A 24,312-nucleotide genomic window follows, 5' to 3' on the forward strand; every position below is an offset into this window, starting at 1 on the left:
TACACGTCGTCTCTTTTACACGCCTCTCATGCCTTTTGAGGCAGTGTTTCAATTGAGGGTGGGTGTCTGCAGTGGCACAAGGTTCATGGGACAGTGACGGGATTGGCTGTGCCAGCGTGTGCACGGGCACATTGTGGTGCCCTGTCATGTCTTCCTTCATGATGTTTGGCATCCGCTGTGTATTTGGTAGATGGAAGGGGGGTGATGCATGTGCAGTCACAGCGGCACACTCATAATGCTCATTGGCCTGGACACACACACACCACTTCGACAGGGTTGTAGCATCGTCAGCTGTACTCACCCAATAGCCATGTGCTTTGTCCGGCATAGCGTTCCATGTACCATGGCAACGTGGAATTCCGCAGTACCATTGAGTCATGTGATGAGCCTGGGAAACGTGCGCAGCAGTGTGTAATCAGTTGCATGGCATCACAAACCATCTGGACATTCAAAGAGTGATACTGTTTCCTATTGCGGAACACCGCCTCAATTGCACGTGGTACTGTCAGCTCAACGTGGGTGCAGTCAACTGCGCCTATGCAATTTGGCATGCCTGCTATGGCATGGAAGGCCAACTTGGTGGCAATGACCTCGGGGAGGGTGCAGGGTAGGGCTGTGTTCCAACACATGGCGCAACAGGGCATCCAGTACCTGTACCAGGATTTTTGAGAAACAGGGTTGTGATATGCCGTGCAGCTCACCAACTGTGTGTTGATAGGTGCCAGTGCCAAGGAAATGCAGTACTGAGACAACCTTCAAGAGGGGGGGGATGGCAGTGGGGGTGTCAATTTGGCTGCTGATGTTGTCCTCAATCATGGCGGTGATGTGCAGGATTGTTGCACGGTCCAGCCGGTATAGTGTGTGGATCTGTCCTGGGGTGAGGTTCCAGGGTGAGGCCCTGATGCGTGGTATTGCTAACTGGCGGCGGGGTCGGGCTGGCTGGGCAATGGGGTTTGCCATAGCTGCAGGGTTGGCTGGTTGCCGCCTGCGCCTCCTCCACCTACGCCTCCTCCTCTGCGCCATTACTGCCACCATGTGCAGTGCTGCCTGTTGGTTGAGTACGCCTAGTCCCAGTGCTACTAGACCTGCTGCCTGAATGGTTCTGTGTTGTGTTGGGCTGGGTGTGGCCCTTTTGTAGGCTCCCAGTGGCCTGCTAGGTCCAGCTGGGCTGATTTGGTGCACCTGTGCCCTGATTCAGTTCAGCAGGCAGTGTATAACGCCATGTTCGCGGTGGCGGCGGTTCCGCCACCGTGATCACGGTATTTACGCCATTTTTTTGCCGGTATTTTCGTGTCCGCGCTAGTTGTGATGCTCACAGTGTTTCGTATTGACGGTAACGGAGGGGTTTCCGTGCAGACGGACTTAACGGGTGGCGGTTGAGGGTGGTGCTATTACCGGGGCCGCGGGTCATGATTGGGCGGACATGGAAACGGTGCCGGTATGGTTTTACCGGCAGTGTTAATTCCGGACCGGAGTACTTGTAATGAGGCCCTTTGTGTGTAAAGCATTTTGCTAAACAGAGGGCAGGAGGTCGATCACTTTCCTCAGCTGGCTTCCTTCTTTGGAACAGCTTCCCCCTCCCTCTTCGTCTTGAGCAGGACTTTCTTATATTCTGGATGCTCCTTAAGACTTTCCTCTTTGCCTCCTCATTCCCTCCCTCTCTCCCCTGCTAATCTCACAGTTGCTTGTTTGTTGTTTAGGGCCCTTATGCATCCTCGTGGCCCTGGCCTCCCACACTGAATTACCCCCAGCTTCTGTCTATCCTTCACCCTGGCGGCTCACACTTACCTTACCTTGCGCTTCACCTGTTGCTCTCCCATGAGCACCCCAGAACCTATCCCATTCCCCCTCCTTTCTGCACGTGCACATTCTGAACACTCACAAGACATAGTAGGTTCACCCCCCCTATATTTAATATTTTGTATGTATTTTAATTGCTCTCATCCTCTTGCCTCCTCCCTGTTGCCATGTGAGTGCTTGAAACAGTATTTACTTCCTGTATACACGCCTAACAAGCGAACAATAAATAAATAAATATTACCATATAGGTGTTCTACAGTTAACAGCTTGCTTGTGGAAGGCAGAGAATATTAAATTAGTACCGCAGGCTAATGAACCGTACTTCCTGTCAAATTCAGGCCTTACCTGATCAAAATGAAAGGTCTCAAGAGGTAAGGCCAGTCTTTCTTAGGTGTGGGACTCCGTTAGTGGTGGTTATAGAGGGTCAGTGTGAGGCTGGGCAGCCAACTCTGCCAACTCTGATGACATTCGTGATCAGAGTTGGCAGAAAATCAATCATACGGCTGGCGTGGACTCCGTCAGTGTTTGTAACCACCACTAGTGGAGTCCCACACCGTGTTTAACAAGGTTCACACAATACACACAGGATTCATCATTTATTGTCTTTCCACCAATTCTTCTTCCGTTCTGATGAAGGCTGCCCAACCTTAAGCACCACAGATCTGCTAAAAGTGGACAAACCACACCTGTGTCGACAATTCTTGTTACAGTGTCAAACCCTAACACTGTCATTTCGAAGCTGTTTGAATCAGCCAATGTTAGAAGAATTTGGCTCCCAATAAATGAAATGTGACCCATGTGCTCTGTACAACATGTTGTGTGAAAAATGTTGCTGTTGTTTTCTTGTATGTGTATAGATATGCTTGCCGATTCCATCAGAGCATATGTATATAATGTTTTGTTTTGTCCTGTGTAACTAAGATCAACTTTTTTGTACTAGGCAACTCATTTTTGTTATGACTAAATTCCTCTGGAAACTCGTCATGAGTAAAGCATTTTACTTAACACCTCTGAGTAACAAAAGTTTTTCATCCATTCGGGATGCCCTGATCAATTATATACATTATTACTTCATTCACCTGGACAGATCAGTTAATCGCCAGGAGTCCTATATTTTATACTTAAAAGGGGTACAGGCCATGTACCCCTTTTAGTCACATGGTATCGTATATGACAATAGCAGTATCTGGAATCTTATATGGACTGGATCTCGTATTTAGGGTCCTCTGTTGCACCTATCGGAGAACCTGGAGTATGCTGTTGTGACGAAAAACTGCTGGATACAAACAGACCTGACAGGGATTCATGAAAAGAAGGGTGGATCCTGTGCCAGTCTAGAGGTAAGCGTAAGCGATATATCACCGGGTTAATCTTGCAAATTATCTGAACAAACTTAGTAGGTGTAAGATGAGCGGGCAAGTACCTTGAACTCAAGCACACTTTATAACCGATTTCATAAGCTGGCCTCAGAGAATGAAGAGTGTCTACAGTTCTTTTCATACATCTTGCGTCTCCTGTAGGAACTCCAAAGCTTTTAGATGACCTTGTCTGATGTCTTCGATGTGAGCACCAGCAGATGGTACCTTGGAATGTGAAGGGATTTGAAGAGGGAAAGCCTGGGGATGATAACCGTAGACATAAAGAAAGGACTTTCATGTGTAAAGCTCTGGATAGTGTTATTATAAGCAAATTCTACTACCGGTAGCAGCTTAAAACAGTTATCTTGGGTGGCAGAGGAGAAACAAAATAGAAATTGTTTGACAGCCTGTTTTAAACGTTCCGTGCATCTGTTAGACTGAGGGTGATATCCAGACGACAATTTCCTACCAATATTTAGTAGGCTACATAATGCAATCCAAAAACGGCTAGTGCATTGTGTACCTCGATCAGAAACGATAGATGCTGGGAGACCATGAAGACGAAATATGTCTGAAAAGAATACATGGAAATACAGAGTTTCGGCGGGCACTACTGGGAATTTTTCTCTCATAATGTCGATATATTACTTGTTCTGTAACATTTATAAATATTTTTTAAAAAAAATATTTTAACCTGGAGCTTCCAGTCCGAAAAAGATCCTGTGGCATACGGATCTTAATAGGCAATAAAGAAGAAAAGTAAGGTAATATTTCCTTACTAAAGACTAGAGCTCTCAGTTAACCCTTGGCAGGGTTGCAATATCCTATTGAGTATACAGTCCAGTATTCTATGTCGATTCCAAAATCTCAAATAATTGTAGTAAATTCTTCAGCAAGAAATGTTTTATTCACATTCCTTAATTAAGTATCACCAGTTAAATTTTCTTATAGTGAGGCAACTTTGAAAAGCATAAGTTTGTTTTATCAATAAGCACATATGCCAATGCATTTCGGTCTACGACCTTCGTCAGGGCCATGCTTTAGTGGATATACCAACAACTAATCTTTCATAAAACCATATAGCATTTCAACACAAAACATATAGTGATTAAAGGATAATTCAAAAACAGATAAAGCACCCCCAAATGGATCCGTGCGATTGAAAAAGGGAAGGAAACAAAAGGGAAGAAAACAAAACAAAAAGCATGTCAATATTGTTGAACAACTGTGCGTTTCCAGTGTACAACTATTCCCAAATTACGGCAGTCTATACCTGCTTTAAATTGGTTGTCCTCTCGTATCAGTATTTTCAATAGTTGTCTCCAACATTCCTGTTAATTAATGATAAGAGAGTCTAAGAACTTCTATCTATACATTTGTGTATACCTAATACCTCTATACTAAAGGATATCTTACCTTTATGCGTAGAGCTCCCACGTAGAACCGATCGCGTTGAAAGCGAAAGTGTAATGCGCGCGAACTCAGACGCTATCAAAGATCGCCATGGGAACGTGGGCGGGGCGACGCAGAGCAACGCGAGCGATGCTGTACGTACGCCTCGGGTCCCACCCCTCTACATTGCTGCAGGTGGGCGGGATTGTTGCCACGGCGGTCTGTGTCATAGAACTTTGAAAAAAAGTAGATTGTTCTGTGCGTAAATCTTAATGTACATATAATCATTTCATTCTTCAATCTTAGATCGAAAATCTAATAATAAAAAGACATACATACCAGATAACTAGAAAAATGAAGACGAAACAAATTAAAATAAAAAAGTAGATACTTAAACGATATATAAATGTAACAGGAACATCTCAATTAAGGAAAAAACATGTAGCCATTTCAGGAATACACCATCTGTTTGTTATCATGATTTCCTTATGATATATATGGAACAAAATCCCTTTGCAAAAAATTACGTCCACATTATTCACAATATTTGTAAGCTGAATAAAGGAAACCACATGTAAATGATACTAATTACAAAAATGTCCATCCCAAAATATTCGTCAGGTTATGTTCATCACAGAAAGCACATATAATTGATGTCTTCATTAATTCCTTTTGGGGAGAGAGAACTTAATCTATCGATCCAAAATGTCTCACGTTGATCCAGTCTTTTCTGTAAATCTTCATATTTCTCTCTTTTTTGGATCCTCTCTAAGATCACAAATTTTATCTGTGCCAAATTATGTTGTTTATTCTGCCAATGTCTTGCCACCGCCGAACTTGCAATGTTGTTCCTAATACACGATCTGTGTTCGTTCCACCTTGTTTTAGCTGTACATTGCGTTTGTCCAACGTAATACAATCCGCATGGGCATTTGATCCTATATATAATACCTGGAGTGTAACATGTTGCATAGCTTTTTTTTTATCTGTTTTTGAATTATCCTTTAATCACTATATGTTTTGTGTTGAAATGCTATATGGTTTTATGAAAGATTAGTTGTTGGTATATCCACTAAAGCATGGCCTTTAGTAAGGAAATATTACCTTACTTTTCTTCTTTATTGCCTATTAAGATCCGTATGCCACAGGATCTTTTTCGGACTGGAAGCTCCAGGTTAAAATATTTTTTTTAAAAAATATTTATAAATGTTACAGAACAAGTACTATATCGACATTATGAGAGAAAAATTCCCAGTAGTGCCCGCCGAAACTCTGTATTTCTTGAATCTGGTCTAGGCATAACTCAAGGTGGAGGCACACACATTCTAAATCATAAATAAATATTGTTATTATAAATAATGTCATTTACTGACATAGAAAGTTTGACGACGAATAAAGCCGACACACTAGGCTTTACAACAGAGGAGGCAAACGAAATTTTGAGTCTTAACAATGACAGTGGTTTTGGTGGAACAGGCAACAAAAGACAAGATCCAACTAATCAAATAAAACAATTGGAACATCTTATAAGGAGATACCATAAAAGTCAAAGAATTCCTAGAGGTCTACGGCTACAGCTACGACCAACTTTATGCAAGGAAAGTAAAGCTTTTGTAAAGAAATGGGAAGCGATATTGAATAAATGTTCCTTGGACCTTATTTTGCTAACCATACAAGAATTAGCAAAAGAATTAAAGAACATAGGAGAAGAAATACAAGAGATTGAAAGAACATTAGTGGCGACACTTAACCGAGAAGAGGTAAATACAATTTTGGAAGATATTAACAACAAATTATCTGGATACAAGTCAGAATTAGAGGCTAAGAAAATCCGTAAATTTAAACGTGATACTTATGATTATTTAAAGGATGTAGTTTATACTTGGATGGAGAAATATGGTCCACAGGTGAGAAAACCGAAACAAAATCACACTAGTGAAACTTCCAGCTCTGGTACCGACACAGAGAGAGAAACATCCAACCAGGGGGAAGAAGTTGTTTCCGGAACTTCAAGTACAACAGGTACAACAGAGATACTGGACAGAGATAGAGTGCCTTTTTTAGGAGAAGGAAGAAGAGAACACGAAGGGGCAAGAGAAAAACAAAAAGGAAAACCAAATACAAGACTGCAACTGAGGAAAACCTAGTGATTAATCTATCCTCTAGAATTTTGGCCCAAAGTGAGATCACAACGCTACAAAAAGGACTAAGCTTTGTTCCTACTTATGATAGTACTCTGTTTGATTCAAAAGTTGAATTATACAAATTAGTCCGAAAGATGAAATTGAAGGTTTTTTTCAGTGAATTGGAAGAAAGCAATCCAAGACAGATAGTGGACTCAGATCTTAAAGAATTTAGAGGAAAGAGCAATTTTATACCTCCAATATCTGTACCTTCTATAGACATCTTTCAAAAACAGGTCATAAGAGACCTAGAGAAGGTGAAATTTAAGCAACCAAGAAATCGGAATATGAAACCCCATGAACTGAAGCTTATCAAGAATTTATATGGAGATGAAAAAATCACAATAAGGTCCGCTGATAAAGGAGGAGCTCTAGTATTACTGAATACAAGGGACTATGATGAAGAGTGCCTTAGACAACTTAATGACAGTAATACCTACGCCATACTTGAATCAGATCCTACAGAAGAAATCCGTTGCAATTTGGAAAAATTCCTTGATAATGCTGAAGAACTCGAATGGATCAATCATAACACAAAGACATTTTTGATGAACACACATCCTAAGATTCCACACTTCTACACTCTCCCAAAAATCCATAAAGATATGCAAAAACCTCCAGGAAGACCCATAGTGGCAGGGATCAACAGTATCCTGGAACCACTCGGTAAATATATTAATTATTTTTTACAACCATTAATTCAGAAAACGAGTACTTACATCAAAGACTCTACACATTTTCTACAGTATTTACGGAGCATCACATTTGACAAGAACAACATCTGCTTCACGGTGGATGTGAAAAGCCTATATACTTCAATTCCTCATGACCTCGGTAGAGAAGCAGTGGAATGGATACTTCTGAAAAAGGGAGATATAGCTGCACAAAAAGAATTCATTATGGGCCTGCTTGAATTTATCAGTAATAACAAATACTTTCAATACAAGAATTCATACTATCTACAAGTTGCAGGTACGGCCATGGGAGCAACCATGGCCCCCTCATATGCGAACTCATTCATGCACAAATTTGAAACAGAATATGTCTTATCAAATCACCTATGGAATCAAGATCTTATAATCTGGATCAGATATATTGATGACATTTTTGGCATTTGGAAGAACACAGAAATACGCTTATTAGAATTTTTCGAATACATTAACAGCATAGACCCTCGGATACAGTTTACCTATGAATATTCACAGAAATCCATCCACTTTTTAGATGTAGAGATTAACATTACAGAAACTGAATATCAAACAACAATACACGGGAAGAGTACAGACAGGAATAGTTTGTTACATCGGTTGAGCTTTCACCAACCAAGTTTGATTAAAAATCTACCTTATAGAGTAGTCAGCAGCCCAAGCGAATATGAAGCAGCAGTCAAGGCGATGGGCAATACATTTCTTGAACGAGGTTACTCACAGGAAGAAATTGCATTGGCAGAAGCACGAACAATGACACAGAATCGAGAAGATTTACTTAAACCAAGAGAAACTAAGAAAGATATTTCATCTCCACTAGTTTTTGTTTCTAAATATTCACGACAAAGTAATCGCATCAAGGCAATTATAAAGAAAAATTGGAACACTGTTACATGCGATAAAAGAGTTGAACATCTATTTAAAGAAGTTCCCACGTTTGCCTACCAAAGAAGTTCCAACCTCAAAGATAGATTAGTTCACACGAGGCCACCACAGAAGAAGAAGAACACAGACCGAATAGGTACTTTCCCATGTTTAAACTGCAGCAATTGCAGCTATATTATGACAGGAGAAACATCAATCATCCATATACTGGAGAGAAGATAAGATTAAAAAGCTATGCAACATGTGACACTCCAGGTATTATATATGGGATCAAATGCCCATGCGGATTGTATTACGTTGGACAAACGCAACGTACAGCTAAAACAAGGTGGAACGAACACAGATCGTGTATTAGGAACAACATTGCAAGTTCGGCGGTGGCAAGACATTGGCAGAATAAACAACATAATTTGGCACAGATAAAATTTGTGATCTTAGAGAGGATCCAAAAAAGAGAGAAATATGAAGATTTACAGAAAAGACTGGATCAACGTGAGACATTTTGGATCGATAGATTAAGTTCTCTCTCCCCAAAAGGAATTAATGAAGACATCAATTATATGTGCTTTCTGTGATGAACATAACCTGACGAATATTTTGGGATGGACATTTTTGTAATTAGTATCATTTACATGTGGTTTCCTTTATTCAGCTTACAAATATTGTGAATAATGTGGAATTAATTTTTTGCAAAGGGATTTTGTTCCATATATATCATAAGGAAATCATGATAACAAACAGATGGTGTATTCCTGAAATGGCTACATGTTTTTTCCTTAATTGAGATGTTCCTGTTACATTTATATATCGTTTAAGTATCTACTTTTTTATTTTAATTTGTTTCGTCTTCATTTTTCTAGTTATCTGGTATGTATGACTTTTAATTATTAGATTTTCGATCTAAGATTGAAGAATGAAATGATTATATATACATTAAGATTTACGCACAGAACAATCTACTTTTTTTCAAAGTTCTATGACACAGACCGCCGTGGCAACAATCCCGCCCACCTGCAGCAATGTAGAGGGGTGGGACCCGAGGCGTACGTACAGCATCGCTCGCGTTGCTCTGCGTCGCCCCGCCCACGTTCCCATGGCGATCTTTGATAGCGTCTGAGTTCGCGCGCATTACACTTTCGCTTTCAACGCGATCGGTTCTACGTGGGAGCTCTACGCATAAATGTAAGATATCCTTTAGTATAGAGGTATTAGGTATACACAAATGTATAGATAGAAGTTCTTAGACTCTCTTATCATTAATTAACAGGAATGTTGGAGACAACTATTGAAAATACTGATACGAGAGGACAACCAATTTAAAGCAGGTATAGACTGCCGTAATTTGGGAATAGTTGTACACTGGAAACGCACAGTTTTTCAACAATATTGACATGCTTTTTGTTTTGTTTTCTTCACTTTTGTTTCCTTCCCTTTTTCAATCGCACGGATCCATTTGGGGGTACGTGCTTTATCTGTTTTTGAATTATCCTTTAATCACTATATGTTTTGTGTTGAAATGCTATATGGTTTTATGAAAGATTAGTTGTTGGTATATCCCCTAAAGCATGGCCCTGACGAAGGTCGTAGACCGAAATGCATTGGCATATGTGCTTATTGATAAAACAAACGGATGCTTTTCAAAGTTGCCTCACTATAAGAAAATTTAACTGGTGATACTTAATTAAGGAATGTGAATAAAACATTTCTTGCTGAAGAATTTACTACAATTATTTGCGATTTTGGAATCGACATAGAATACTGGACTGTATACTCAATAGGATATTGCAACCCTGCCAAGGGTTAACTGAGAGCTCTAGTCTTTAGTAAGGAAATATTACCTTACTTTTCTTCTTTATTGTTAAGAATACATGGCCCATTACATCCGTTGTAGGTAGTTTGAGTAAAGTAGAGAAATGTGCCAATTTGGTGAGGTGATCTACCGTCACCATGTCTACAGTGTGACCATTGGAAGGGGGTAGGTCAACCATGAAGTCGGTGGCTATATCTTTCCACTGTGCTGAAGGGAGCTTCAAAGGATGAAGCTTTCCAATTGGTTATTTCCTGAAGGGTTTCTATTGTGTGCAGACTCTACAGGAGGACACATATTCTCTCATGTCTCTCTTGCTAGATGACCACCAGAAGCACCTATCCACCAAGTTCCATATAGCAAGGAAGCCCCTATGTCTCACTATGGGGGTATCATGACATAGGGAAAGAACCTGATGTTGATCTGAGGTATCAAGGCAAATACAATTGTCTACCTTGAAGAGGTATCCTTGGTGGTGATGTAAATCCGGACAGGAATTTGTGCAAATCAGGAACTCATGAGATGCTTAAATTCCAGATAGGAATGTGTTGATCACATTTAAGAAGTCTTTCCCTTCCAGTATGCGTCCAGGCAACAGTGTATTAATAGTCTCTTTTCTGACTCTCCAGGAAAGGGTATCGGCTATGAGGTTAGAAGAGCCTGGTATATATGTGGCATGGAAATCATATTGGGCAAAAAGGTATGCACACTATGCTTGTTGACTGTTAATGAATTCGATCTGTTGCAGTACCTATAGATTCCTATGATCATATTTCACTTCAAACTTATGTTGTGCCCTTATAAGATGTTGGAGCCATTCCTTACAGGCATTCTTGATGCCGGCAGCTCCTTTTCGATAACCGAGATGGATTTCAGTCTGTCAGCTTTCCAGAGTAATACGTCACTGGATGTTTATGTCAGACTTCATATTTCTGTTTAAGTACTGTCCCTATGGCATAATGAGAGGCGCCTGCTTCAACAATAAAAGAACGAGCAGCATCTGGTTGCTTCAATATCAGTTTGGTTGTAAATGCTTCCTTCAGATTAGCAATAGCTTGGGCAGCGTTAGCGGCCCACAGGAAGTTCCTTTTACCCTTAAGGAGAACATCAATGGCAAGGCTACTCTGGAGAAGCATGGTATAAATTTGCGATAAACATTGGCCAGTCCCACAAAACATTGCACGTCCTTGTTTGAAGAGGGGATTGACCATTCCAGATTGCTTCCACTTTTTTGGAGTCCATAGAGACACTGTCTAGGGAAAGATGGAAACCCAAGTAGAGCATGGATGGCACAGCGAATTAAAATGTTTCCGGCTTCATGAGCAGTAGGTTGAGACAGAGTCGATGAACGACCTCCTTGACATGATAAGGCTGTTCTTGGAAAAGATAAGAATATCGCCAAGGTAGACGGTCAGGATATAACCTATTAGGTCTGAGAAAACGTGGTCCATAACCGTTGAAAACCGACTGGGGCATTGTTAAGGCCAAAGAGCATCACCCAATAATGGTAATGACCAATGGGTGTGCGAAAAGCCATCTTCATTCATCGGCCTCCTTTATTCAGACCACATGGTAAGCACCTCTAAGGTCCAGTTTGTTAAACATGACTGCTGCCTGGACAGCTGTAAGGATATGTGAGATTAAAGGAAGCAGATACTTATCCGTTATTGTCACCTTATTGAGGCCCCTATAGTCCAGACATGGGTGAAATTCCTCTGTGTCCTTTTTTGGGGACAAAGAATAGGGAAGGAGATCCAGGTGACCTCAGATTCAATTATAAAACCATTGTGTACATTGGTGTCAAGAGATTCATTGAGTACACCTTTCTCCTTCTCTGAAAGTGCAATCATCTTACCAAAAGGCCAAGAGGAACCAGGGAGTAAGTCAATGGCAGAAACATCCTATCAGTGAGGAGGAAGCGTCTTAGTACGGTTGTCCATGAACATGTCCAAGTAGTCCTTGCACTCGTCTTGAATGATGGCAGTCAATATGGTTGCAGTAGCATGTGACGTGCTGTTGAGCATGGTTGTTATGATCTGTTATCACCCTGCTTCCCTGCATGATGGACTGAGTGATGTCATGGTGAGACTGTTCAGTGAGTGTCTGGAATGTTGTGGGTTGGTGTGTTTCACCCTGGGCATTTGGAAGTATGTAGCCTGGGTGGTGGGAGCTAGTGGGCTCTGCTCTAGCTCCTATTGATCCTATGTCCTGATGACATCTGATAACTGAAGAAACTGAATAAAATCTTATGTAACTTACCTGCTGACTCCAAAGATCTTACATTCATGACAATGGTCTTGGTCGAAGCAATGGAACAATGGCCACAACAGTATTCTTACCCCAGAAACAGGGTACATGCTGTCCATTTTCCATACAGATTATGTATTCTGAGCCATGGGATACCCAATATAAGGGGAAAGTGTGCAGTGGTGAGCAGATCGAGCGTCATTTCTGCCTCATGAGCCGCTGCCACCATTCTCACTGGGTGTGTGCATTCCACCACTGGGCCGGAGGATTACGGCCTTCCATCCACATCTTTAACTACCATGGAGATATCTTTATTGGTTCTCGGGATACGTTGCGTCTTAGTCTATTCGGAGTCCATGATCATTCCAGCGGCCCCTGAGTCAAATAAAAGTCAGGAAGTTTTCAGGATCTGGATAATATAGATATCTCCACCAGGAGCACTATCAAATGTGTATCCATTTCTGTGAGTCTGGTCGCTGCATAGATTGGGCCTTGGCTAGTTTCCCGTTCTATCGATCCCTCTAAGAACAGGAACTGGCGTTTCCCAAAGGCTTTGGTGGTGCTATGGAACAATATTTTGCCAGATGCATATTAAGAGGCACAATACATACATAAGCTCAGTCTATGGCGACAGACCCTTTCCTCAGTTTATAGACTTTTTTTCAGTGCGAGAGTGATGTAATGTCATAGAACGGTCGCTAAACCGTTTCTTTTAAACCCGCCTTTCATGAAGGCAATAGTCCAACTGTAGTGCAAGAGTAGTTAGATCAGAAAAGGATGCCGGATGTGGCACCCGTGCCAGCTCGTCTTTAACGTCTTCCAAGAGACCGCGACTAAACAGGGTAAATTGTTCCTCCAAAGGCCACACTGTCTCTGCAGCCAGCTGTCTGAATCGGGTGATGTAATAAAGAAAATCTGAGGAACCCTTCCTGGTCGATATAAGAGAGCTCTGGTCTGCCAAACATCTGTTTAAACGCATGTAGGAAACCATTGTGTTGATCAAGTAAAACGCTCCTCGTGGTCACCAAAGGGTTAGCCCAAGCCAGAGCGCTGCCCATGAGATTTGAAACAATAAAACACAATTTCGATTCATCAGTTGAAAATACCAGTGTGCGAAAAGTTAATTGAATGGTGCAGGCATCCAGAAATTACTTCAATCAGCTCTGAGAAACATAAAACGGTCATATATTTACAGAGGGGGCTGTTTGTGTCACTGTGTATGGCATCAAGTGTAGCCACATATTGCCTTGGAGCAGTATTCTCAGCTTTCAGCATCATTTGAACTTCGGCAGGTAGGCCCTGGACTGCGGCCAGAAGTTCCTTGAATTGTGAATGGTATCTTGGCTCAGTCTATCACATTCAGGCCTTACCTGATCGAAACCAGTCAGGTTTTAAGAGGTAAGGCCGGTCCTTCTTAGGATCCACCCTGTCCAAGGATGGAATGAAAACACCCTTATGACAGAGTGGCAACCAAGATGAATCGGCAGAACGGGGGAAAAGCACACCATACAGAAAAAAAACTAGATGACAAGGAAACTCTGGACTGCCTTGGATGCAGGAGATCAGGTACTGCAGTGTTCAAATCAGAAGAGGTAAGGAGGGATTGGTTGAATTTGACATATTACAGACACAGACACAAGTCTGAATAGGTGAAAGGGATGCTTAGTATGAAGAAGAGAGAGCAATTACCAAATATGCCAAAGCATGAAAGGATGACAGGAAGGTTGGGGGGGTTCATTAGAAGGACGAGGAGCAACCACGGACAAGAGAGGATTCGAATATAGCAGTGGAAGGAATGAGTAGGAGACCAGGAAAGACAGAATACCAGGGAAGAAAGCTTAGCCGGCTTCACAACGAACAAGTGTCTGCTCGGGTATCACAGAGCGTTGAAAAGCTGGGTGCTCTGTCGGTTGTTAGTAGAAGACTTCCTGGTAGCTCTCTGATTGACTGTACGTCCACGTACATCCATGGATGATGGTGGCAGCCATCTTTCTGTGGGAGGGTACTTGCCTAAAGATGGCCGCCGTCTTTGAAGGGAGAATGGCTTCCTTTTGAACCTGGCCAATATGCTTTACCGGTTGCGTACAGCCAAGGCACAACATGGGAAACCATACCACTCCAGTACTAAAATTGGATCCATCAGAGGCCCTATCAGTCTTGTCTAAAAAAGCTGGGAATCTCTTTTGATTAAGGAGCCTCGGAAAAGACAGTGGCATGCAAGTCAAAACAAAGCCTCCAACAAACGGTACAAAGGAGCTCTCAGACCGCAGGAGCTGAGATGTTGTATTCACCATCCACAGAGTAGTAGATTATTCTGTTCCTAAAAATAAATCTTTACATCCCATTCTCAGGGGTGTGTTTCACTGCCATTATGTGAGGATGGCTCCTCTCCATGTTCCTGTTTGATCCTGTACACGATTGATCCTAAGGACCCCAACAACTTTAATCAGTGAAGTAGTGTTTGTTTGATGTTTGGGTTCGCCTAGTCAGAATATGACTGGCTTGCAACTGATTGCTTTTACTCCTAGGAGGAGGGGATGTGGGAGCTGTGGTGCCTTGAGATAGTGGACATTTCCCATAGCCGCTGCTCAGTGGTGTGAGAGCTGTCCTGCTGCTTAGCTATACTATACATGTGGTGGCCCCAGGTACCACACAGTGACTAGACCTGGCTGCCTAAGGCAGGGAACCAGCGGTCTAAGATGACCAACAGTGTAGAGCAGTTTAGCTGACTTGGTGGCCAACTGTCGCTGCTCAGAGAGGAGATGGGGAGTTGAGGGACATTTCTTCTGCAGTGAAACCAACACTTGGCCCGGACTGACCTGCTGTTGTGAGAGGCACCACAGTGAGGAAGTAATGAAAGGTCAGCAGTGTGGGAGGTGCAATGAGCATGGAACACGGGGTATCCTCCATGTACCCCCTCTGATTTCATTTATAGAAGCAGGCAATGGTGTGGTATCCAGACTAGGTACTGAGGTTGCTGTGGTGGTCTTTTCACTCTTGTCGATACTGATAGAGTATGTTTGCTGCAGATGAAACCCCAGATGAATGTATTTGGAGCAGAGCCTCTCCTTTCTTCTTGGCTTGAACTGACTGCTGCAGGGCCTACTCGGGCTGTGACCACCCTGGGCCCATCATGGCCATCACATTGTGGTGAGTGGTTGAGCTGTGCCTGCTGCTAGAATGGAGATGGTAGTCCTATTGGAGTTGGAGAAGTCACCTTACTGGAATCTACAGTTAGGTCACTCAACTCTCAATTACAGAACACGCAAATTTGCAATACGATCTTGGAGTTCCGAGTGGAAGATGCAGAGGGTAGAACTCAGTGTTGTAACATAACATTGAAGTGGTGGACTTTCCTCAGGGTGAGGATGGCTCTGATGTAGAGTGCCCATAGGGCCCTGGCGAGGCCTCCACCACCAAGGGCTGCTCCTTGGGCCGTCATTGAAAAAAGTCTAGAGAAGCCAGAACACCAATTCATCAGTTGCTGTGTGTCCAGAGCAGTTGTCCTTAATCTGGATCCAGGTTCTGTTGTCGGAAAAGGGCACAGATTCACAAAAACAATAGGGCAGAGATATGCAGTCCGTGATACAGATCTAGGTTTGGCATTGGGAACACATAAAGTCACCAAAAAGACGCACAGAGTCAGTCAGAAATGCTCAGTCTCCTCAAGCAGAGCACAAAGAAACAGAAAAAGACCTCTGAAAGTGCTATGCGCAGGGAAAACCAGGAATTTACAAGGTATTTTTTATTATTATTATTTTTTATTTGTATATGGTTTTACAAAAACCTTTACAAAACAAATGTAAAATTCATGACCATTGAATTAAAAAATGTTTTTACACCAACAACATACACTTTTTTTGTTTCTGTTAATCACACTCTTAGCTTGTAATGTTACTGCAAGCAATCAATTTGGCTTTCTGCCCCTTATTCAATGTGCATTCTGTAGAAAAAAGGTAACCAAGACGGGAGACACATTTTTAGAAGACCACCCTACATTCTTTTAGTAGTTGTACTACGGTAAATGTCAAAGTTGGTTCATGGGCGGAAATAATTCTGTTCCAAAAAATTTCAGAAATCAACCCTTCTTCGTTCCTTACATGATTTCTAAATAGTGTTGTAGCGTTTGGATTGGGGGGTCTCACATATTTTACACAGTTTATGCGATTCTTCCTCTTGCTTTCGCTTGGCCAAAACCTCCCCAACAGGTAATAGGTTCAATCGTGTTCTAAGAAAGTTGTTTCGAACCTGTCTATCTGGGAATTCTATCAGGTATTTCGAGAGAACCCAATTTTTTGTCCACAGATTGCAAGGAGTCAGGCGGGATCTCATTTCTTACTTTTGCAATTGTTTTAATCCAGTCACCCAACTCCCCAGCAGTTTTTACTTTCTGAGAATTATGAACCAAGGTCTCAAGATTTAAATCTACCTTTAATAGACATTCCTAAATGCTTGGATCTCAAAGATTCGAGATAGAATGTAATCTCACCATACAATGTATTATGTTTTGCTGTAATGATCTGCCGGTAGAGTGATATGAACTTCCAACTTGCAAGGAAGTCTAGTGAATTTAACCCCCATGATCGTGTGCTCATTGGCAGGCCAAGAACTTTCTTCCATATAAGTGCCTCTGGCTTGTCCCAGTTTGTATTCCAAAGCAGGGGCTTAGCCTCTAGGCCATAAAGAATTATTGGTATCGCCTTTGCCCTATAGAATTTGATCAGGGGAAGGATCAAAAACGTGCAGTATTTGTTTTGTATCTTTTTCATCTGAGGGATGAGCTGCAAAGTCTTCTCCTCCACATCTAACTCTACCTTGTAAATTGCTGGTGAAGTGTATATTCTATAGCCCAGATAGGTCAGGTCTTCTACCAGTGGAATTACGTGAGCATCAAAGACCCAATTTGAGTACTGTATCTTTTTCTGTGCATGCTTAAAGACTACGATCTTAGATTTCAGGGGGTTCATGGACAATCAATTTTTCCGGCATATTCGCCCTGCCTCGTTAACAAGCGTTGCAAACTTATTGCTGTTTTGTACAGCAAGACAATATCATCTGCGTAAGTCAGCCAATGGATCATTCTTCCATTGATTTCTGGACTGGCCAACGCAGATGATTCCAAAAAGACACCCATATCTGCTTGGAACAAGTTGGAAAGGGGGGCCCCCAGGCACCCCTGCCTAACTCCTCTCTCAACTCTGATTGGATCCGAAAGGTGTCCCTGCTCGGCGAGACGCACTCTCAACGACGTATCCTTACGAAACTCAATTTGCATTGCAAGAAGCAGCTCTGGGATCCCCCATCTCCTCAACTTGTTCTAAAGATGTACTCTGTCGACCTGGTCAAAAGCATTCGATAAATCCCCCCCAGACCCCATAAAGTGGAGGTACGCCCTTCACCATTGTGTGTTCACTAGCCAGGTTTAGGACAAGGCCATTCAAGGTGGTAGAAAGACCCAGTCTAAAACCTGTTTGGTTACAGGACAAGATCTGTGCAGTGTTGACCCAGTTTGTAAGTTCTGTCAATAAAAGTTTCATAAAGATTTTACTGTCTATATCAAGGAGGGCGATGGGGCAATATTTTGCTGGATGTAACCGATCGCCCCCGTTGAAGAATGGTATGACTATCGCGGTCTTCCATGAAAGACGGAACCTACGCTGCTTGACTATTTCCCCAAATAGATTGTTTAGGAGTCTGGACCAAATGCCCGGCTCATTTTTAAGGACTTGATAAGTGAGTCCATTCAGACCTGCCGCCCTAGAGACTGATGACTTAGCTATGATGTCCGTAATATCCTCGTCCACAATGGACAAATGCCAGGGAACATTCAGCTGGATACTATTTACCTCTGGCCTGTGGGTTCTCAAATATTTTAGACAAAAAATCGACCCACTTAGATTCTGCAACCAGATTACAAAGAGTACTGTTGCGGTTGGTTTCTAGATGGACGGCGACCGACCAAACATTTCTAGAATTGCTTTCATTCACCAAACGCAACATTAATTCTCTGGCATGCTGTAAACGTGGCATCCTTTGATTCCCTGACCAGTTTTTATACTCTTGGCATGCTCTTTTAGACTCCAGTCTATAACTGACCAGGTCTGGTTGCATTATCTTTAGCCTTCTGAGTTTCTGTCTAAGTTCCCTTTTTTTCTCCCGGGTTTCATCATCAAAGCAATGTGCATGAATTTGTGTTTTACCTGGAGCGGATTCGCTTGGAGGAAGGACAGACCAGATAAAACGGACAAATTTGGCCGGATGGCAATTTTCCAACCAAATAGAGTCTGGTATTTTCTCTAGTTTGCTGTTTAGTTTTTAATAAGCCGTATTTTACCTTTGTTATTGCCTGTTATGACTTGTGAATGTGTATCAGAAGTTGACACTCAGATCAGGAAATAATAACTCTAAATGGGAATGGTCACTCGCACCATCCTGTTTTATAACCAAGGAGGAATACCGGGAGAGAAGACCTGGAGAGATAAAGATGTAGTCTAATATAGATGACGACTGACCACAATGCCATGGAGCACAGGCATCCAAATCCCCCCAGATGACCCATTCAGCATTTTCAGTCCCCAAGAGTCAAAAAAGTCTGCCCAGATATTACCATTTTTATATATATTTTTGGGTGGCAATGGCTCTTTCCCCCTTGGTGTATGAATACATTCACCATTAAAATCTCCTGCCAGAACTATATTGACAAAAAACAAGGTGTCCTGGGAGTCTCTCTGACAGACATTAGTCCTAGTTGCGAGAGCCTTACCCAGATTCTTTAGCTCACTATCTTTCACAAAGGAGAAATATCCCAATCATATCAGTCTTTGTCCTGCCCGAGACCCAAAGTTACTTAAATATGCAAAAAACAAGGGGGGGGTCCTGGGAGTCTCTCTGCCAGACATTAGTCCTGGTTGTGAGAGCCTTACCCAGATTATTTAGCTCACTATCTTTCACAGAGGAGAAATATCATAATCATATCAGTTTTTGTCCTGCCCAGGGGCAGTCCAGCACCGAAATGCTAGGCAATTCTCCTGGAGGACAAACACTGATATGTTTGGGATACTTCTTCTCTGTGAAAGACAGTGAGCTAAAGACTCTGGGTAAGTCTCTCGTAACCAGGACTGATGTCTGGCAAAGGAACTTCCAGGACCCCCCCTTGGTCATTTTCAAAATTGGAACTATATTGACTCCACCGAAGTCCAGTTTTATTCTTTCCAACAGTGAGCCCAGTATAGCCACGAATGCCTGAAGTTCAGAGCAGGCGAGGTTCCAGTAAATATTAATGGCAATTAGGTTAGGATCTGGCATGTCGCACTTTAAACAGACTTTACACGCCTGAATTACTATTGTGTTTTAAAAATAGGAATTATGGCTTTTATTGTAAGATTTTTAAATGCCATCAGGGGGCCCCCTGACGGTCTTCCCTTCGCTTTCTGGGATGAGGATACGCAGTGTAGTGTATAGCCTTCGATTTCAATAGGGTTGACTAGCCATGTTTCCTGAAAACAAAATGATGTCATTACACACAAATAACTGATCTCTCCGGTTTCTAGATTTGAAAGTACTGGAGCCCAGCGTGTTTCAACTTGCTACTCTATCATCCTTGTGTCTAAAGGGGCTGAACTCCCACCCCCAGTTTCTGTAGAACTTGAGACAGTAGATCTGGGAGCATAATCAAGGCGTTCTCCTGCACATTTTCTCTAGCAGCTGTCTTTCTTTCATCCAAAAAACCCCCTCCGAGCCCACTCGTCCCCTCAAACAAGATGTTTTAGAGGCCCCCCAATTTTGGCCGTTCCCTTGTTTGGCTTCTGTCGGAATCTCAGAAAAGGCTTTTAGTCTATGCCTCTCTAACTCTCTTGAGGCATTGAGGATGGCCTTCTTTGCTTTTCTTGAGGTGAGACAAACCTCTGCAAGGTAATATTTAAAATTGTGAATGTCACAACGTCTGTGTCCTTAGAGGCTAGTAGATAGAGTTTAGACACTTTTTTAAAATGGGCCAAGATCACGCTTCGATTGAGCTATTTATTTTGGGTGGTATTAACAACATGCGGATTGCTTTGATGGATAAAGTCGCCAATATTGCCTTTCTCTGGGGTTTCCTTTATCTCTATTTATTTTTCAGTGCCGTTCCAGGTTTCCAAAATGTTGGAAGATTTCCCTTGGGCTAGATTTAGCTCTACAGCAGCCCCAGATGGAATGGGTTCCTCAACTGATGGCAATTTTGTTAATAAAGTTGACTTTAAGTATATATGGGCCAGTTTTGGTTTTTCTGCCTGCGGGGCACTTTGTAAAGTACCAACAAGGGTATTCTGTTTACATACGGGCAGGTTTTTCTGCAGGAATATTGGGGCCCATGGAATTCCTCCTGCTGCGGCACCCTTATAGATCATCGCTGATGTCTTGCCTTGTGTTTTGTCTAATGTTTTTGGACTTTCCAGCACATTCCGGTTTGTCCCCTCTCCCCAGATCTCTTGACAAATACTCATGAAGGTCTGTCTGAAAGCCCACACTTACATTTGTGATCTATGGCACTTCTTCCGGCAGTCCTTTCTGGCACTTCCGGGTTTGCTTTTTTTGTTTTCTGTGGTCAGGTCCGAATTTATGTCTGTGACATTTTCATCTCGGCTTTTCCCCAGCGCAGTCTCTGATGTTTCACTGATAGGAGGGAGAGAAATGTTCTTAAGGAATTAATTTATGCCTGAGTTCTGTACCCTTAGATTTTTCTGATTTTTAGGTTTTTTAACGTCTCTCTTAGGTTGCGGAGGAAGCGTTCTCGTTCTTTTTTCCTTCCTTCTCTTTTTTTTGTTTTCCTTCTTCCTCTATAGTTTTCATGAAATGCAAGAGTCCAATCTTCCTCCATCTCTTCTATGGATTTTGTCATCTCCTCTATTTGATTATGGGGGATTTCGATGTTTGCCTCCAATGTAATATCCATAAAATTTGCCAAACGCCTGAATTCTTCCAGTTTGGATTCCGATAGTGGAGTGTCATCAAATGGGAAGTTCGTATCGTTTTCTCTTGGTTCTTCTTCTGGGATAAGAGAGAGAGTTTTCAGCTGTTGTGCAAGCTCTTGCAACAGCTTCAAGACAGTTTCTTACTCTTTTCTTTTTAAGATTGCCGAAGTTTGGATTGATGAAATGTCCAAGCCTTGCTTTGCCACTTCTAGCCAGATTTCTTTCATGACTGGAATGACAGTGGAGCTAATAGCGGTACTAAGCCCAACCACTGCTATATCGCAGTTTGCCATTTCTTTGGTCCTGCTTGTGAATGAACCTCCGCTTTGGGAAGTTCAAAAACGGAGACCAATGAGTTTAGCACAACATTCAGAGCTGATAATGTCACCTCGTTAGTATGCAGGCTGACCATATCTTCGTTGGTGTCCAGTGGCATCGTTCTTAAGTTTGAACTTGATGGTCTCACTTCACGATTCTGACTAATGTCGTGATGTGGAGACAGAGGTGCCCCTTCCCCTGACTTCACTCACCTCCCCGTTGTTATTAGAGCAAGCTTCCACCACTTCCAGACAGTTTCACTCTGCTTGGGCGGGAGACCAAACAAGTTCTGCATCGCTTTCTATGTCATTTAGGCTTTTGTTCCTCTCTCTCCCAAAATGATCTTGAATTTTTCTTAGGATTTCTTTTTTAGTGACTATATATTACAGGCCCCCTTTCAAATTATGTATTATTGTTGATTGAGCCTCTTTAACATGTCCTATCCCTTCTAGATTATGGAGGGGGTGAAGGGGGTTGACTTGGCACAGGGTTGTCAAGGTGGCTATATGGGACAGGGGTTGTACTGGCTGCCATTGCTATTGTAATAGATGTTGTCGGGGCTTTAAGTACAACCCCTCTCATTCTCAGGTGTCCTTATGAAGTCCACTAATGCTGTACTGCGCAGGTTCATTCTATTTGCCCCCCTCATATTGTCCTGGGGGTACATAGAAATCCACCACCAGTAAACAGGATCCCCAGACAAGGGCGCCTAAAAAATCCTTAGCTCGCCTTTTCGGAGAGAGTGCGGAACCGTGCAGTGGGTTTCTCCAGTGAGGATCTTTTTGCAAGGATCCTCCAATTACGCTATTCACAAGTTAGGCTGTAATAGCTGGTGTCCCCAGAAAAATATAACTGGTGACCCAACCTTGGGATGCGTGTATTGAAAAGCCTGTATCAAGGTTCCTTATTCTCTTTTAGCCTACAGGTTCGCCCAAATCGGGGGTGATTTTGCGAAATTTGCTACGGTTTTACTGACAATTCCGCTCTCATAGCCCAGTACCCAGAGGCAATAAGGTTTAGCTTAGACAAAAAAATGGAAATCAGCAAAGTAAATTCTTGGTTGTGATGCAGCCCCCTTCACCGTTCTTACCGTAGTCATCAAGGCGGGGTTGGTTTTCCTCTTCTGTCCTCAGCGACCTTCTAGCCTAGTTGATCGCAGTCCAAGAACGCTCACGGTCCGTTTCCTTAAACACTTATAGTGCCACGCTGTGATCCGCAGTCTCTGTAGAATGCTGCAAATGCTGATGAAATGGAGACGCTGAACCAGAAACCATCAACAAACGCTGACCAGGCACCTCAGGTGCCTCGGGCATGAAGGACTCAAAGACCAGAAGACTCTGAACCCGATGCCGCGGCCGTTCCGCGGCGGGGTCGGGTTGTGAAGGTTGACTGTTGAGTGCAGTAGAAAGAGGACTCGGGCAGCAAAACATAACACAGGTACCAGGAAGCTAGTTCTACCAGAAGACTCTGCACCCGACTCTGTGGCCGCCCCGCGCCGGGGGTCGGGTTATGAAGGTTGACTGTTGAGTGCAGTAGAAAGAGGACTCAGGCAGCAAAATGTAACACAGGTACCAGGAAGCTAGTTCCACCAGAAGACCCTGCACCCGACTCCGAAGGTATTATAGATGCAAGGATAGACAACAAAGCATTACATTGTCAAGCAATGAGCCACGGTTGCCAGAAATCCGTATCTGCAGCTTTCCGGTTGCCTCGCTGTGCTGGGCAGCCATGGAGACATACACGTGCTTACCTGAGCTTCTGAGTAATGTAGTCTGTGTGCGCGCCCACATCCACCATGGAATGTGCTTATGTACTGACCTACCTCCATCCCTCTTACTCCTGTCAAGGAAACTGGTACAGGGGTGGTTGCACAGGACCTATCAGAGTTGAAAGCTGAGAATGTAGAAGAGGAGATTGTTTGGCAGTTTGATAAGGTGAATTGACTTCTGACCTGCAGGAGTACAAGGATGAGTAGAGGCTAAAGCGCCCACTCGGCGCCCACACGTTTACAAAGCAAGACCCAACACAGTCATAAAAGTAAAACAGACAAAGTTAAGAGCTATACCTCCTTAACCTTTTGTAGTAATGTGTGCCGAGGGAAGGCTATACTCTCAAGAGGGGTGTAAATGCGGCTCATTATCAACCAGAACAGCAAAGTATAACAGTCCAAAATGAACACACACACACACACCCCTGCCCCCCCCAAAAAAATATCCATGCCTGTAGAAAGAACAAAGAATATGCAAAGATTAAAAAGATGCTACACTCTGAGTAATGAGACAGGGGGAGAAAAGGCAATTAAAAGACCACAATGTTAAAATAAAAAGGATATTTCTTGAGGTTGCAAAAGGGACTAAAAGGACCTATCCAGTCCCTAGGGTCCAACGAGGGACCAGAGGGGCATATCAGTCAGTAATACCTTTGCAAATGTCTTGGTGGTTCGATGACATCAAACCCGGCTTCTCGCCATCGTTTGTGGGTTCTTTTCGGTTTGAGTATGCAGCAGTCGTGATGGTCCAGCGGCAAGCCGGGGTAGAACAGAAGGGAGCTGTGGGCTCGAAACTTCTACTCGAGCTGTGTGGATCGGGTGGTGACCAGGTTCAGTCAGTGATCAGCTGGTACCAGGATACGAAGGGGAGTCGATTTGATGTGGAGCCTTGCAGG

General features: G+C 42.8%; 1 protein-coding gene across 2 annotated transcripts in view; it reads left to right on the top strand.

Annotated features, from left to right (window-relative positions):
* SPATA20 (spermatogenesis associated 20) overlaps nt 1-24,312 on the top strand; it is a 2,241,715-nt gene that overhangs the window by 1,855,480 nt on the left and 361,923 nt on the right. The gene's annotated exons all lie outside the window — the stretch shown is intronic.

The sequence above is a fragment of the Ambystoma mexicanum genome, chromosome 3q (genome assembly GCF_040938575.1).
Source record: "Ambystoma mexicanum isolate Mex_15411 chromosome 3q, UKY_AmexF1_1, whole genome shotgun sequence".
Lineage (NCBI taxonomy): Eukaryota > Metazoa > Chordata > Amphibia > Caudata > Ambystomatidae > Ambystoma > Ambystoma mexicanum.